The 14,950-nt window shown below is 38.8% G+C and overlaps 1 protein-coding gene across 1 annotated transcript in view; it reads left to right on the forward strand.

Moving 5' to 3' along the window:
- Nucleotides 1–719: 719 nt before the first annotated feature.
- Nucleotides 720–14,950, forward strand: part of Prr16 (proline rich 16) — a gene marked incomplete at its 3' end in the record, with an annotated part of 132,227 nt that continues 117,996 nt past the window's right edge. Inside the window, 2 exon segments of the mRNA XM_013507054.1 lie at nucleotides 720–792; nucleotides 12,570–12,699.

Consider the following 14,950-nt stretch of genomic DNA (forward strand, 5'->3'; position numbering starts at 1 on the left):
TCAAAAATGGCAAGCATGTGATTGACTGAAGAACAGATGGTATACTTCTTTATTTATTTAGTTTGATCATCTTATAGAAAAGTACATGGGGTTTCCTCAAGTTTAATATGCCCAGTTCTTTATCAAGATGGAACAGTGGTAAAAAGTTGGACTGACGTGATGTAGGTATCATCTATAAATACAACACTAAAGAGTATAATTCATTTTATTGGTCATTGCTACTTCATTTTGACTTATTTTTCATTAAAACAGCTCCTTTTTCCCTCTTACAACTACTAGGGAAAAAGTACTTTCCCTATCTGATTTTTATATGACCATTCAAACTTAAATATTTTTGGGGTAGCAGACAAGGTCCAATACAGAATCCATCTAAACTATTTCTTTTTTAAAAAGACTTTCAAAAGTATCTCATGTTGGGTTTGCTTACAGAACCAACTGGACAAAAAGCAGGGCATTTCCAGTAAAAACAGATACTGCTGGTTACTTAATCATTTATTCCTTTTTTCTTCCTTAGAATCAGAATTCCCCTTTCCTTGAAGGTACTAAGAGCCCTACTAAATAACTACCTCTCATCTTCTCAGGCTAAAATGTGGTGCAACCAGGGCAGTGCTGTCTCAGTGTAGGTCATTGATAAGTCTTCCAGGAGAGGGCTTAAAGCGAGCAATCTCAGCTGCGTGTGGCTTTTCCATATTATCTTCCTTTTCTCCCTTTTCCTCTCCCTCCAATAGGAATAAAATTACCAGAGACTGAGCTCCCATCTTGAGGCCAGCATGATGAAAGCCATGCACTGAGGTGGGTGACATCTGGAAGGTTTATTCCAGATTTATAACTGTTGCATCATCACTGGACTGTTGGAAATTTGACTTCAACATTATGTAGTCACAGAAATGTTATTTGGGTTTCTTTTATGTGCAACAGAATGCGATTTTCAACTGTTATAATAATGTAAAGAAGAATGCTTAGAGTCTAATGAAAGTTTCTCTTTGGAGTAGTTTGCTGTAATGTGATGTAACATATGTCGCTGATGCTTCCTTCAGATGTATAACAACGTAGAAAGCCTCAGTTGCTTTAGAAATTATAGGAGAAAGGCAAAGCTTCAGACCAGCAGTGTTAGCCCCTCTGTGTGTCATTAGATTTACATATTTGTACTGTGCACCTTTCCCCAATCTACCTAGAATTTACCTATAAAAATCTGTCTTTGCTTGTGAAAGCCTTGTTTGGGTAATATCCCTCTGCAAGCACTATGCCACTGTGGTCTGGATGTTTACCCATATGCAGGGATCACAAAGATTTTAAAGCGTTAGTTTAAGGACAAGACTATTACATGATTATAGCCTGCTTTGTCCACATTAAATATATAAGTGATGTTATGGAGAGTGCTAAGAAATAAGACCATAAGAAATACTAGGATCATCACTTTTGAATGTAAATATTTGAGTGCTATTCTTATACTACAGGCTTTTTCTCTAGTCCCTATAACTTTAGTTAAGTTGGTGAAATGGTGACAAAATTTGGTTATTGAAATAATATTTTAAAGTTTAGGGCTAGCTTTCTCTAAACTAGGCTGTTGATTAAGAATTACTCTCTCTTGTGTTGCTTGTGAATCCAAGTAGTGAATTTTTAATTAGCCAAAAAATGTATCACACTGAATCTTTGCTGTACACTGACCTGTGTTTTGTGTTCTTTGTACTCCCCTGGTACATACGTTAGCTTATATAATTTCAAAGCACCGTAGGCCCATTCTGGTGTGACCATACATGTACCGGCCAGATGTTCTACATGGTTTTTATTGGGTTCTTTTCATCCATCTGTAGGACTGTGTACAGCCATGTGCATGTGATATGACATAGGAAAGAAAGATGAGCCTGAGATGACCAAAAGAACAGCAGGTCATTTTGGGCAATGAGATGTTTTAGTTGGGTGCAGGTGCATTGAAAGTCTGCTGGGTTGCTGAAGTTAGTCTTCTCAGAGTGATACGTAAGAAAGACTGGCTAAGGAGGACTTTGCCAGGGAGAGTTGCTTTATCCACCAACTATTCTTTTCATTCCTCCTAGTTAAATGCGATAGTATCCATGAAATAACTGGCAGGAAGATGTAAAGTTTAGAAGAGCATTATCAATTTTAGACCACTCATGGTTGTTGAATTTGATTGACTTTCAAAGGTAAAAGAACTGGATTTTTATAATGTGGTATTTTAGTTAGAGCAGCAGAAAATTATTGTGGGCTGAAGTTGTCAAGTAGATATCAAATAAGCTTGATTTTTTCATATATATATATTCAATCAGAAACTTTTAATGACAGAGGCCTAATAATATTTTAATTGACATTTTGTAACAGCATTTAATAATATTTAATCTGTAGTGGTCTTTTGGGTCCTCAAGTTGTTTTGGATGGGATATTTTCCAGTCGGACAGCTGGACTCCTGGCATACAGAACAGCAGATTTCCTGCTCATTTTAGTGTTTTCTACATGTATGGGTTGAACTTGCATCACTGAGGCTTCTAATAGACTGAAAGAGTTTCATAAAGAGACCATTCACAAAATGTGACAAAACCTTTATGACAGCACAGACAAAACTTGATCAATACAGATTTCCTTCTAGCTGGGCTTATTACTAAAAACTGGCCTGATTTTTGTCCTTAACTTACTCTTAGTGTTAATTTGTCACCTCTAAAACAGAGAGAATGATTTGTACCTATCCCCAAAAAGATGGCATTATGAGCAAAGTATTCACGATTGACAGAATACTTTGTGTTCCTAGAAAGCCATTTAAATAATAAGTGACATTCAATGTGTTATGTAGGAGCTTGTTAATATATATTAGAATACATTTCATAATGGAAATATGATTAAGTGGATAGGTCTTGACAGTTTGAACTGCTTCTTAGTTGAAATTGCTAAGTTGAAAAATTACTGTCTGGCATGCTTATCATTGTGCAACAGAGCCTGATATCTGTGAAGGTTTATTTTGTACTTCCTGTCAATTGTAGGAAAGGATGATGTCCCATGAGATGCCATCTGTACGCACATACTGGATGTTAGACGTGATGTGATGTTATAATTTTTTAAACTATCAGAAGCAGCCTTGCATATAGCAGATGAAGGAAATAGAATGCACTGGGTGCTGAGGTGGGGGAGTTTGAGATGAATGAATTCTACTTAGCATGGCCCCCAGATTCAACTGCTTAAAAATTCCTGCCTACTCAAAATCCTGAAATTCAGACAGTCAACAACAGTGTGTTACATATATCTCTGATGTAGTAAGATTGTAATAGTATGAAAAGTGGACAAAGAATACAGAAGCTTAGATTTTGGTTCATGTCCTGCTGCAAATGAGCCATGGAACTTCGGTGCTCTCATGAGTGAAATGGGTGGTTTGTCTCATTCCTAATTATCTTAGAAAACTATTTATCATGTGGATGAGAGTACTGGACAGTATTGTGTGAGAGACTCTGCTTGAGCTTTATTCTCTCTTATGGGTTGTATCTAGATGCCCCCACAAAACCTCCTGCATTCATAGGTGGGGCTTTTTAGAGGTGGATGGATCTACAGTGTGTGATGCTGGGATCAAGGATGTGAAGCAGAGACTGATTCATGGTGCGATGCCAGGGTTAAGGCTACTCCACCCTGGGTGTAAGTTCTGCCTGCCCTAAATGTGGGCAGCCTGGATAAAAGGGACAGAAAGAGGATGGCTGCTGGTCACTGGTCACTTTTGCTTGCTGGTCACTTTTGCTTGCTGATTTGCTGACTTCTGCTCACCATAAACTGTTCCTCTTCTGCAATGCCCCTCTGCCATGGAGCCAGTGGATGATGAACTGAAAGCTCTACAAACTGTGAGCCAAAATAAACCTTTCCTCCTTTAACTTTGGGTTCAGGTATTTTGTCTTAGCAACTAAAAAGTAACTAAAACACCATCTCAAAAACCTGATTTATAGCATAATGAATGTGTATTTGTCTCTTAGAAGTCCATATTCAAGTTTCCAAAAATTAATGAATAAAGACACAATGTCAGTATATTACTATAAAATGAGAAATAGCACTATGAAAGGGGACACTGTCTTTTGGCTACTGACTTTTCTCCCTAAATGCAAAGTGCTTGGAAAAACTGAATATAATTAAATGGCTGTATAGATTGCAACAAATTGGTTTAAGTTGAATGACATCTAGTTCAGATGTCTTACATCATGCAAATAAAGTTTTGTTTGTCCCTAGAACCAAAGAGAACACATCCTTGGATCATAGTCCACTTTCCTTTGAACCCTTCTGATTGAATTATATTATTAATCTTAGTCATTTTATAGCCAGTTTTGCATGGCTCAGAGCCACTTCTGTCTTTTCAAAATGACTTACATCATCTCTTTCTGTTGATTTTATAATTTTCAGAAGAAAACCTTATCTTCTCATTAATGAGTCATTAATGAATTAATGAATTAATGAATTCATTAATGAATTAATGACTCATTAATGAATTAATGACTCATTAATGAATTTATTTTGGCAGTTTTTGATGTCCAGGAAGAGAATAGACTTTTGAGAATTCACTTTCATCCTATAGGAAAAAAATAAAATTCAGTTGGGCATTGAAGGAGAAATACAATTATCTTTTTGATATAGCTTAGTGTCAAGTAACAATACACAAACACATGGAGAGTGAGGGGGGAGAGAGAGAGACAGACAAAGAGACAGAGAGAGAGAGACAGAGAGAAAAGCCTAAAAGAAATGCTCTGGTATTTAATTTCCATCAATTTAGGTTCACTGAGAAAATGGGGGAAACTCCCTTTCTCAGGATCTGCTGAGAAAATTAAAACCTATTGTTTTAAAAAATCTTTGGTGTGAGAGAAACCTGTTTGAGGGCTTTAAATCTCACTGTTAAATTATTCAATAATATTCACCCCAACAATTAGGTAGTGTTTTATTTGTGTAGTTTAGAAACCCTGAAAGGAGAGGTCGTAATGTAGTTTCACAAACATTGTCCATTGCAGCCATGTTGAATTTCAGCACAGCCCTAGATTCAGGCCTCTGTCCTTGGGCTCTACAGTCTCAGAGCTTTACCTGGAGTCCCCTCCTGTTCTTGGGATCCCCTCCCCTTGACCATGTGCCCACTAAATACAGCGGTAGCATCTGTCCTCCATCTACTGTCCCTAACATTTCTGTGAGGTGTAAGTTTCATTTCCCTGTAGCTTTGTTAGCAAGAGGTTGGTCAAATCCATAAAAGAAATCACAGTTGCCTGGCTGTGGTCTTACTTCTAGCTAAAGAGGGAGACGGAGGACTTGCCAGTGAAGCCCCCTTGCCTCTGATGGAGCTCCTATGTGGAAGCCTCCTGCTGTGGGAGGTTTTCTTCTGACCCTTCTTCCAAGACACTTGGGAGGGAAGGAGGGATGAGTTGCTTCTCAGCAGCAGTTGGTTTCTGGGAGCAGAAAAATAAAACACAGCTTCACTGAATATTAGAATCAGATCTTTCTTTCCTAAGATGGAATTTGGACTGTCCATCATAATCAGAGACCCCTCCCTGTGTTACAAAGTGTGCTGTTCTTCTGGGATAGGCCTCTTTCCTGTATTCTTCCCAAATTTTGTTCACACTTAGGTCAACCCACTCTTATGTTCATATCTTCCAAGTGTTTTCTGAGAATGCAGACTTCTGGAGATGCTGTCTTGGTTACTTTTCTCTTGTTGCTGGGACAAAATGCCCAACATCCAAAATTAAGAAAGGAAAGGTTTATTTAGCTCACTGTTGTAGAGGTTCAGCCCATACTCAGCTGGCTGCACGTCAGGGTGGCACATGGCAGAGGGCAACCATTTATGGCAGTAGAAAACAGCGAAAGCAGCAAGAGCAAAAAGGGAGGAGGAGCGGCAAGCAGCCTCTTTCCCTCCCTTACATTGTATGCAAACTATCCACCCCAGGGTGAGTGTGGCACGCATGTCCATACTTCCAACATTGGACCATGAGTCAAGCATAAACTGTAGAAGCCTACCCCATGACTGCATGAGGCTTTGGGGGGACATCCAGACACAAACCATAACAGATGCTGTATTCACAACTTTTTCCCAGTGTGTTTTCCACTGCTCATTATGCTTTAGCTACACTCATTTCTCCTCTGCCTGGAATTCTCCCTCACAATCAGCCTGCTCTTCCTGAAACACTGTCTTCTGCCCTTCTCACCAGCTCTTCTACCACAGTATTTTCAGTTTTAGCACTGTGTCCTCCTTTTTATAGAACTTAAAATGGTTTGGACTTCTTATTTGTGACTTCATTTAATGTGTCAGTTCACTGTAGGACATAGGAGTTTATAGATTACATTTCTCTCATTCCTTATGTGCTCAGCATTAAGCACCATTAGTAAGTGCTCAGTAAATATGAGTGAATGATGAATGGATGAACCTAGGGTGCCATTTTCAAAGTAATGATTTACTGATTCTGCCACTGTAATAAATGGCATCTAGAATATGTGGTCATTTGGTACATCAAAAGGTTTAATTCAGAGTTGTATGAAATTGAAGCCTCCTTTTAAATTTTTGCTAAAGGAACATTAATGTATTTTCCATAACTATTCAAAATTTATATATGTAGTATATCTTTTAAGGAGTCCTTAATATTCATGCATTAATTAATCTTTCTCTTGAAGCAGAGAGAATGCCAGATGTTCCATTCCATTTTCAATAGAAAACCTTTTCTAAAATAATATATTTTGTAAATTAATAAAACTTGATATGTGATAAGTAATGCTGATGATATAAACCAATGACTGTGTTGATAATGCAGACTTTGTATCATGTAGCTGAACACGGCACCTTTCCTTACAAATTTCTTGATTAAACAGCCTCAGGGATGCCTTACGTTTATCTTTTTAAAGTCTTTACTCCAAAATACAGCAGGTTTCTTAACTGCTTTTACCTGATATGTTACAGAAAGAGGAGTACAGCATGTGTTCCCCCCACCCCTCCTACCCAGAATCAAACTCACAACTTTGTGCTTGCAGGGCAGGTGCTGTGCTGCTGAGCTAAGTCCCCAGCCCAGCATGTCTTGTATGGTGTGAAATTCATTGCCAATATGGTATTTATAGATCCTACACTTTTTTAGACCTAATTCAGTGGAAGGTGTTTCCTTATATATTATGTTGGTAGTAATCTACCTTCATGTATCTATAGTTCAAGAAAACCTGACCTAAAATGTCTCTCAAATTAAATTCTGTGGTATTTTTTCCATATTGATTTTTTTTTTTTTTTTTTTTTTTTTTTGGTGAACAGTTTTCACTTTTCTGAAAGTTCTCTTCTTAGGACAGCTACCACCATAGTGCCTTTTTTTCTCATACTGCCTTTTCTCATACTGTCTTTTATGACTGAAATTTTTCTGTTAGAAAGGGAAAAAAGGTCGCTTGATAGTAAAGCATTTACATTGTGCTTTGACATCATCCTTTCATAATTATTAGTGTCTATTTAGCATTAATTCTGCAAAGCAACGTGTGGCTTTAATCAGTGGTTTCATTTTACATTTTTTCTTTCAAAGTGTGGTTATTTTAGGCACTAATTAAAGAAGTGAAAAGAAAGCTGAATACATTGAAAACTTTGCCACTGTGAATGGTGTTGCCCTGGACGTGAACACTTCACAGACGGGCATGTTTGGCACCGTGGACTGGGTGCTGGTTCTGCCACCAAAGAGACTGGAGTCCCCAGAGCGAGTGTCTCTGTCCCGTGGTGGCATTTACGTGCGGCCTCCGGGCGCCTGCCCCAGGCTGGCCAGGCAAAAGCTGACTCCCTGCAGCATCTCCCAGTCCTGCAGGGCAGGAGTCTTCTCCAGGAGCAGTTTCCGTTGTTAGCAGTTGCTGGGAGGAATCTCATGGGGTAAATACAGCTCAAAGAAAATGCATCTTGGGGGTTTCCTGAGTCAGAGTAGAAATTCCCTGTAAAGAAATCTGTGCCCACAGGTACTTGAGAACCGCTGCGCCGGGCCAGGGGTATAGCTCAGCGGTGCCACGCCTGCCTGGCAAGCGCAAGGTCCTGAGTTCGATTCCCAGTACCAAATAGAAGGACTGTGCTGCCGCAGGCTGGGAGCAGCCGAGGACAGGAGCTTGCTCAGCATGAATGGCTTCCTGTGGATGTGCCTGGAGAGCTTGTTTTCCCTCACTGCAAAGCATGTCCTGTCATGTTCTTCATTACAGTTATACTTCAGCACAAGATTCACTCTGCAGCCCTTGAAAACACATGAGACTATTACAACTGAGGCGGGAGTGACTCTGACCAGCATCAGACCACAGCCGCCCTCCACCCACAGCCCACCACAGCCGTGCCCAGACTTCTACTTCTGCTCTTTCAGAAACCCAGAGAAACCCATACCCTTCAGTTCCAAAGAAAATATGTAGCTTTACCTTTTACTTTAAAAAAGTTTCAAATGGGGCCCAGAGTTGTGGTGCACACCTGTAATCTCAGCACTCTAGAGGCTGAGGCAGGAGGATCGTTGCGAGTTTGAGACCAGCCTGGGCTACATAGTGAGTTCAAGGTCAGCCTGAACTGCATAGCGAGACCTTGTCCTACAAAAGAAAAGTTCAGTGGAAAGATGATAACCTTTTGTTACTGTAAACAAATTCCTTACAAAATCACCAGGTTTTAGAAAAAATAATTTCACAGGTTGTCTTTCTTTTAAAAAATAGCTAAAGTGTTTAGTGATTGATGTCTTTTAGAAGACGTGTTCTAGAATATTTCTGGTTAACTCTTTGTGTGTAGTAGAATAGTGTTCCTAGGAGAAACTTGCCTTCACTTTTGTCCTATGCAAAGAGAGAGGCCAGCATGAAGGACCTGAACTCTATTCTGAAAATCCAGAGACTGAATACATTTTTTTTTTTGTTACTGCTTTCTGTGTGATCTTTCTGCCTCCAACTTCTGATCTGTAAACAAATTGCATGTCTTTAAAGTTCTGAGAGTCTCTACAATGCATTTGCAAGTCAAATAAATTACCTTGGGTGGGAGGAAAATTGATGGCAATACAGGGACAAATGGGCCACTCCTGAGCAGAAGAGCGCACAGTCGGGCTGTGTGGTATGATCTCTCTTCTCAGCTTTTTGGTGTATATGAGCCACGTTAAGTTCCTTGTCCTCTTTTTACTTCAAAACTTTTCCATCTAGAAAAGGGGTGAAAACCATCCATACATTATAATCAGCTTAAGGGTTAAATGAGGTAATTTTTACAGAACACTCAGAATATCAAGTGATTAATACATGAGAAATCACATTAAATTTTCAGTATGTCCCTTTATGTAAGTTATTTACATTCATAAAGTCCAAAGGAGCTTTTTCAGGCAATGCTGTCCTTCAGTAATGTGAATTTAAGTATTCAGTATAGATGTTTTCAGAGGGATAGAGTGACTCGGTGAGAGCCAAAGTATGAGAACTGCGGGACCTGGAGAAGATCTTTGTGTGGAAAGGAGGCCAGCTATTGGGGCTTCAGTGAAGGCTCCATTCATGCATCTTTTCTGAGGGACCCTTGCTGAGCTGGTTCACTCTGCAGAGAGAGAACTGGCTAAACTAGATGGCTTCCTGGTTACTGTGCTGGACATGCTAGTTGTTCCCAGTGTTTGCACCGTCTGTAAAGCTGCTCTGGACACGTGGCCTTCCAGAAGACTGAATGTATTTCCAATCCTCTTCCTAGTATAGCTTATCAAGATAACTATGTTTTGGCCAGTGGATATGAACAGAGGGGACACGTGTAATTTTTACACTCTATTCTCAGGTGCAATGCATGTGACTTGCTTTTTTCCCTTTCTTTGGCTAGATAATTAATGTTATGGTTGCAGTTGGAGAAGCTGTAATGAACTGTGAAAGGGAAATCAACTATTATAGATGTTTGAGCTGCAAGATAGAAGAAGCCAGAATCTCAGACTCTGAGCAGTAGTATTTTTTCACGAACTGCATCTATCTGGATCATTATATAATTGTGAAATAAGCTATTATCTTGTTTTAGATGCTGATGTTATTTTATTAATTGAACCTATGTATTTACTAACAAAACTCGACGGTTTGCAGATGAATAACCCTATGACTGAGCCCAAGCATCCGCGCTAGGTCCTCCTGCATAAACTTGCAGGGAAGGAGTAGCTCCTGGCCTTTGCTGCAAACTGTTCAGTATGCAGGGCATAGAGAATTTGCTGGTCAGCATTCTGAGAAAAACAAAAGCAACTTTAAAAAGAAAAGGTTTATTTTATCTTCTAGTCTCAGAGGTGTCAGTCCATCCTCCTTTCACTTTTGCTCCATCCTGGCTCCCATCCTACAGGATGGTGCTGTCTACACTGAAGACCCGTCTCCCCCTCAGTTTACTGTTTCACATGTTAGCTACCTCTGGAAACATCCTCACAGACACACACAGAATTGTGCTTTTACTAATTTCCTGGGCCTTTTTAATCCAGTCAAGTTGGTGATCAAGATTAACCATCAGAGTGAGATTCTAGAGCCCAGGACAGGAAGGACAGTTAGCAGCTGTACGCCTCTCAAGAGAAAGAGCCATGCTGATTCAATAGTTTTATTATCATTTTTTTTAGTTTCATTGTCTTCGCATAATAAACTATAGCCATAACATTTATCATCCAGTGGAAGAAAAGAGAAAAAGCAAGAGAAGTCACATGGATTGCACTTGAGAACAGAGTGCAAAAATTACACCTTTCACCTCTGTTCATATCCACTGGCCAAAGCACAGAGTTTTGCTTGTGCTAATGGCAAATGTGACAAAATGATACACAGTGTGTTGATAATAAAAGGAAGAATCCCAGTTTGTTAGGTAGTGAACTGATTGGAATTTGTGTCATGAACCTGTATATCGTAGACATTGAAAAGTGAAGAAACAGCAATTTTATAATGACTCTGGTGAGTATTCTAACCCCAGTAAGAAGCTTTCTGAAGAGTTACCCGGTATTATTTCACCCAAGAGACTCCACGTGGTGTGATGTTAAAAGGCCTAATTGTCTTTCCTGACACTAATTTCAGAGAAACGTATTCATGATTATTTCATTTGTTAATTTAAATCTCTTAGGAATTTATCTGCATTTTTCACCTAAAGTACCTGTTGGACCAACAGTGAAATAGCAATTATTTCTTTAAAAAATCTCACATATTTTAAAAAATGTGCCAAATATTTTATTTTGCTAGACTCTTAAGATTTTAGATAAACAACATAAATAAGATCTTCTGCTTCACTGAAAAGTAATGAGTTTTTTCCTTATTTTTAATACTTGCTCATATGATGTTTCTGCCTTCTTTCTACCTATTGAAGGGATATATCACTTTACAGTTTATTCTTCTTTAAATGAATCCTCGAGTTAATGCTTTCAGTTCTTTTTTGAATCATCTGTTATTACCATTAACCCTTAACATTATTATTTTTAAAAACTCCATAGGTGTATGAAAAAGTAGAATCAAATTTTCTGTTTCAATATAATAATGCCCAATATTTTATTATAATTTTGCACACAAATTTGATTTTAGGCTGGGTGTAGTGGAGTAGACCTGTAATCCCAGTGCTCAGGAGGCTGAGGCAGGATTGCCATAAGTTCTAGGCCAGCCTGGGCTACATAGTGAGTTCACAGCTGGCCTGAATTGCAGAGTGACAGCCTGTCTCAAAAACAAAAAACAAACAAACAAACAAAAAACTTGGTCTTGTTTCTGAGATTATAGTCTAATCAAACTTAAGAGGAAACAGGCATAGAGCCTTCATAGGTAGATGATATATTTACTTTAAAACAACCCAGGCTGAGGGAAATCCTTTACCCAAACCTTGGTTTAGTATTTTAATGACTGAAACATCTAGTTACTTTCATGACTTGTAGTGAATTAATATTGATTCTTGTCTGATTTGAATAGAGTTTTAATTACTACATTGCATTTTTCTTTTTAATTGAACAACTTTTGTGCTTGTTATACATGTGTTCCTTTTGGGAATTAGTCATATAGTATAGAATGTGTGAGTGAAAACCATAATCATTTGTTTATAGATGTGAGATTTATTCCACTTGGAATTTTGTATCTTCCTACCCCATTTACCCCCACTCACAAAGAAAGCTTTAAATATTGTACTCAGATATACTTTTGTTTAATTTATCTAATATTGTAATGTGGCAGGCATTACTTTTTCCCCACATAAGCTCATAAGTGATGTCCCTTGGGAGTTGGAGACTTGTCTAGAAGAGGCTTGTTGGTAAGCATCCTGAGAAACACCAATTTCCTGACACATAGGTGAGTGACACAGAAGGAGAATTTGCAGCAGTGGGCATAGCTAGTTGTGTTGGAAACTGAAATTAACCCAGCCCCTTACAAATGTTTGATTTGCAGTGTGGGCTTTTGTGCCTATATGCCAGCCAGCCTTGGGTGGGTATTAGCCCAAAAGAGGGGCTACAAGCCTGCACCAGGTCACTGACTTTGGCTCAGGTAGTTCCTGGGGAAGAGACTCAGTTGTAAACTCCTATCAGGCTGCACCCTGATAGTTGATCCTCTACGATGACGTGAGGATCAGCAGAGCCATCATTCTGAAAAGTGTCTTAGTCTATTAATATTGGTTACCCATAGCTTTGTTATCTCTCCATCTTTTGTAGAGATCTAACATGTACTGTGTGAACTCCACCATTAAGCGAGGCTGAGCAGATTCTGATGGTTCAGAAGAGCCAGAGTTCATCTTGTTTTCACTGGTGTCCAAAATACCCGGCTGAACACTTGAAATAGCAGGTGAAAAAGCTTAAGCACTTTGGGCCTGGTTCATCCTAAGGATATCTTGAAGTTGTGGTAACATAGAGATGTCTCATTTGTTAGTAGGGTTATTGGGGGATTTCCTATAAAAGGTCTTTTAATTCTGCTTTGTCAGTCTGTGTGACTTCCTGAAGTTATTTGTTGTTATACTCCACAGAAAATAGCTTGTCTTGGAGTGTTGCTCTTTTCTATGATAATTAGTTTCCTCATTTTTAATGCAGACTCAGTGACATGAGACAATGAGTGGGAGAGGACCCCAATACCTCTTTCATGCATTGAATTTGCCTCTCTTCAGATTCACCATGATGCCTTCTCTTTTTAGGTTTAATGACAAAGGGATACTTCATGGAGCTGTTGTGATTTCTTCTTTCTCTTCAGTTCTCACATACCCAGATATGAGCTTTAAAAACTTAAGTACAAGTTATAGCTTGAATGTTGTCCCCCCCACCTCTTCCCCGTCCCTTCCCCCCACCTTCTTCTTCATCCTCTTTATTTTCTTGCTATATTTTAGGAATTTTTGCAAGACATGTTAAAATTCCTGCTGGAATATGGATAATTATAAACACCCATTTATTAAGCAGAAGTTTCATTTCAAACTATTCCATTACCTCTATCAAAATGTTATATTGACCTCACTTAAGAATACATTGCTTGCGTTTAGCAGCATCATCAATATTGCATGTTTTATAGACTAGGTAAAGAATTCAGCTAGGTTTTGAGGCCCATTGTCTTGCCAGATCCTAACAAGTAATTAGTGTAGGTGAAGTGGACACATACTGAGCAGTTACAGAACATGCAGTGTTTCTAAGTCATTAGTTACTTTAGAAGATATGCTTTGATGAAGACTCACTGTACAGTTCAGATGGTCAAATTAGTCCAGTAGATGAGCAAAACATTTATCTTTTTCATGAGGCACTGAGTGAATTATTAGGTAATAATAAGCTTTTGCCCTCTGGTTGATCAATTTCAAATGTTTATAAAGGACAGACAACATTTTGGGACAGGCATTTCCCCATGCACTGGCATAGTAGATGAAGCAATATCTGAACAGAAATCTGGTTCAATTTGTGCTTGTTATGAAAGGGGGCCTAGGAACAGTGAGACCCAGAATCCTAAAAGTAGACTTTCTGTTTTGAGGGGGAGCGTCATCCATAGTGTGCCTTGTGAAGAATGTGTCATACAACACTTAGCACCTTGTAGATCCAGTAATAAATTCTTGTCCTGTGGTCAGCTTCTCATTAATGCAAACCTCACAGATGTCTTTGCTGTTATAACCAGGCCACACCAGGCCCCACCTGGCCACTGAGAACATAGACCAGGCCATCTCTGACCCTCTTCGCTTTTCTTAAATCCATTTTACTCCTATTTTCATTTTTATGTTTCTCTCAAAAGCATTTGTGTTGCTTAACTAGAATGGTGTGCCGCTTTTTCCCTTTCTGACTTTTGGAATACATTTCTGTGCCTTCTATGTTTTGCTTGTAGACAACAAATCCCAGCACTTATAGGTATTATTTTAGTTTCTCTTCACTTATTCATATTACATCCTTTTACTTGCTATGTTACACTGTGTCCAGGCCTGGATAAGATCCACCTTTGGCAATAGAGCCACTGTCATCGTGTCATCCTTGATCTCTACCAGAGACCAGTAATCATAAAATAATATGTATTTGTGCAACAATTGGTTAAATCATATTCTTTTATTAAAGTTTTTGAACAACCAGTAAAATCACAGCCAACTAGCACAGGAATGTGATAATTATTTGTCAAGCATTTTGGGGGTATATCTAGGTTTCAGTGACATCATTTTGGCAGAACTATCCCAGCTTTTGAAGAGAATAAGTAAATTATGAGCTGACTGGCCGGTATCAAAAAAAATGTGTTTGTTTAGGGCCACTACTCAAATAGCATTCTTCTCTAGATTGTACTACTCTATAGAGTAGGCTTTAGAGCTCTAGGGTCTTGGAAAGACAGTTGCAAGAAACTTCAGTGGTCATCAATGGGAAGCATATCAAAGAAATGCCAGTTATATGAAATGACAACAATGTCACACCATGAGTTAATGGCTGAGATCGATGGAGAACGTAGGTTTACTGGTAGCTAAAGCATTGCCTTTCCTGATTGATCAATTTATATTGCCTATAATTCTGCATAGGGGGTGACCTGGATAGATAATGACTCCTTGTCTTAAAGCCCATTTGGGTTAGCGCCTAAGTGCAAGGTACAGTGAATA

This window comes from Chinchilla lanigera, unplaced genomic scaffold (genome assembly GCF_000276665.1).
Source record: "Chinchilla lanigera isolate Chin_1 unplaced genomic scaffold, ChiLan1.0 scaffold00007, whole genome shotgun sequence".
NCBI classification, from domain to species: domain Eukaryota; kingdom Metazoa; phylum Chordata; class Mammalia; order Rodentia; family Chinchillidae; genus Chinchilla; species Chinchilla lanigera.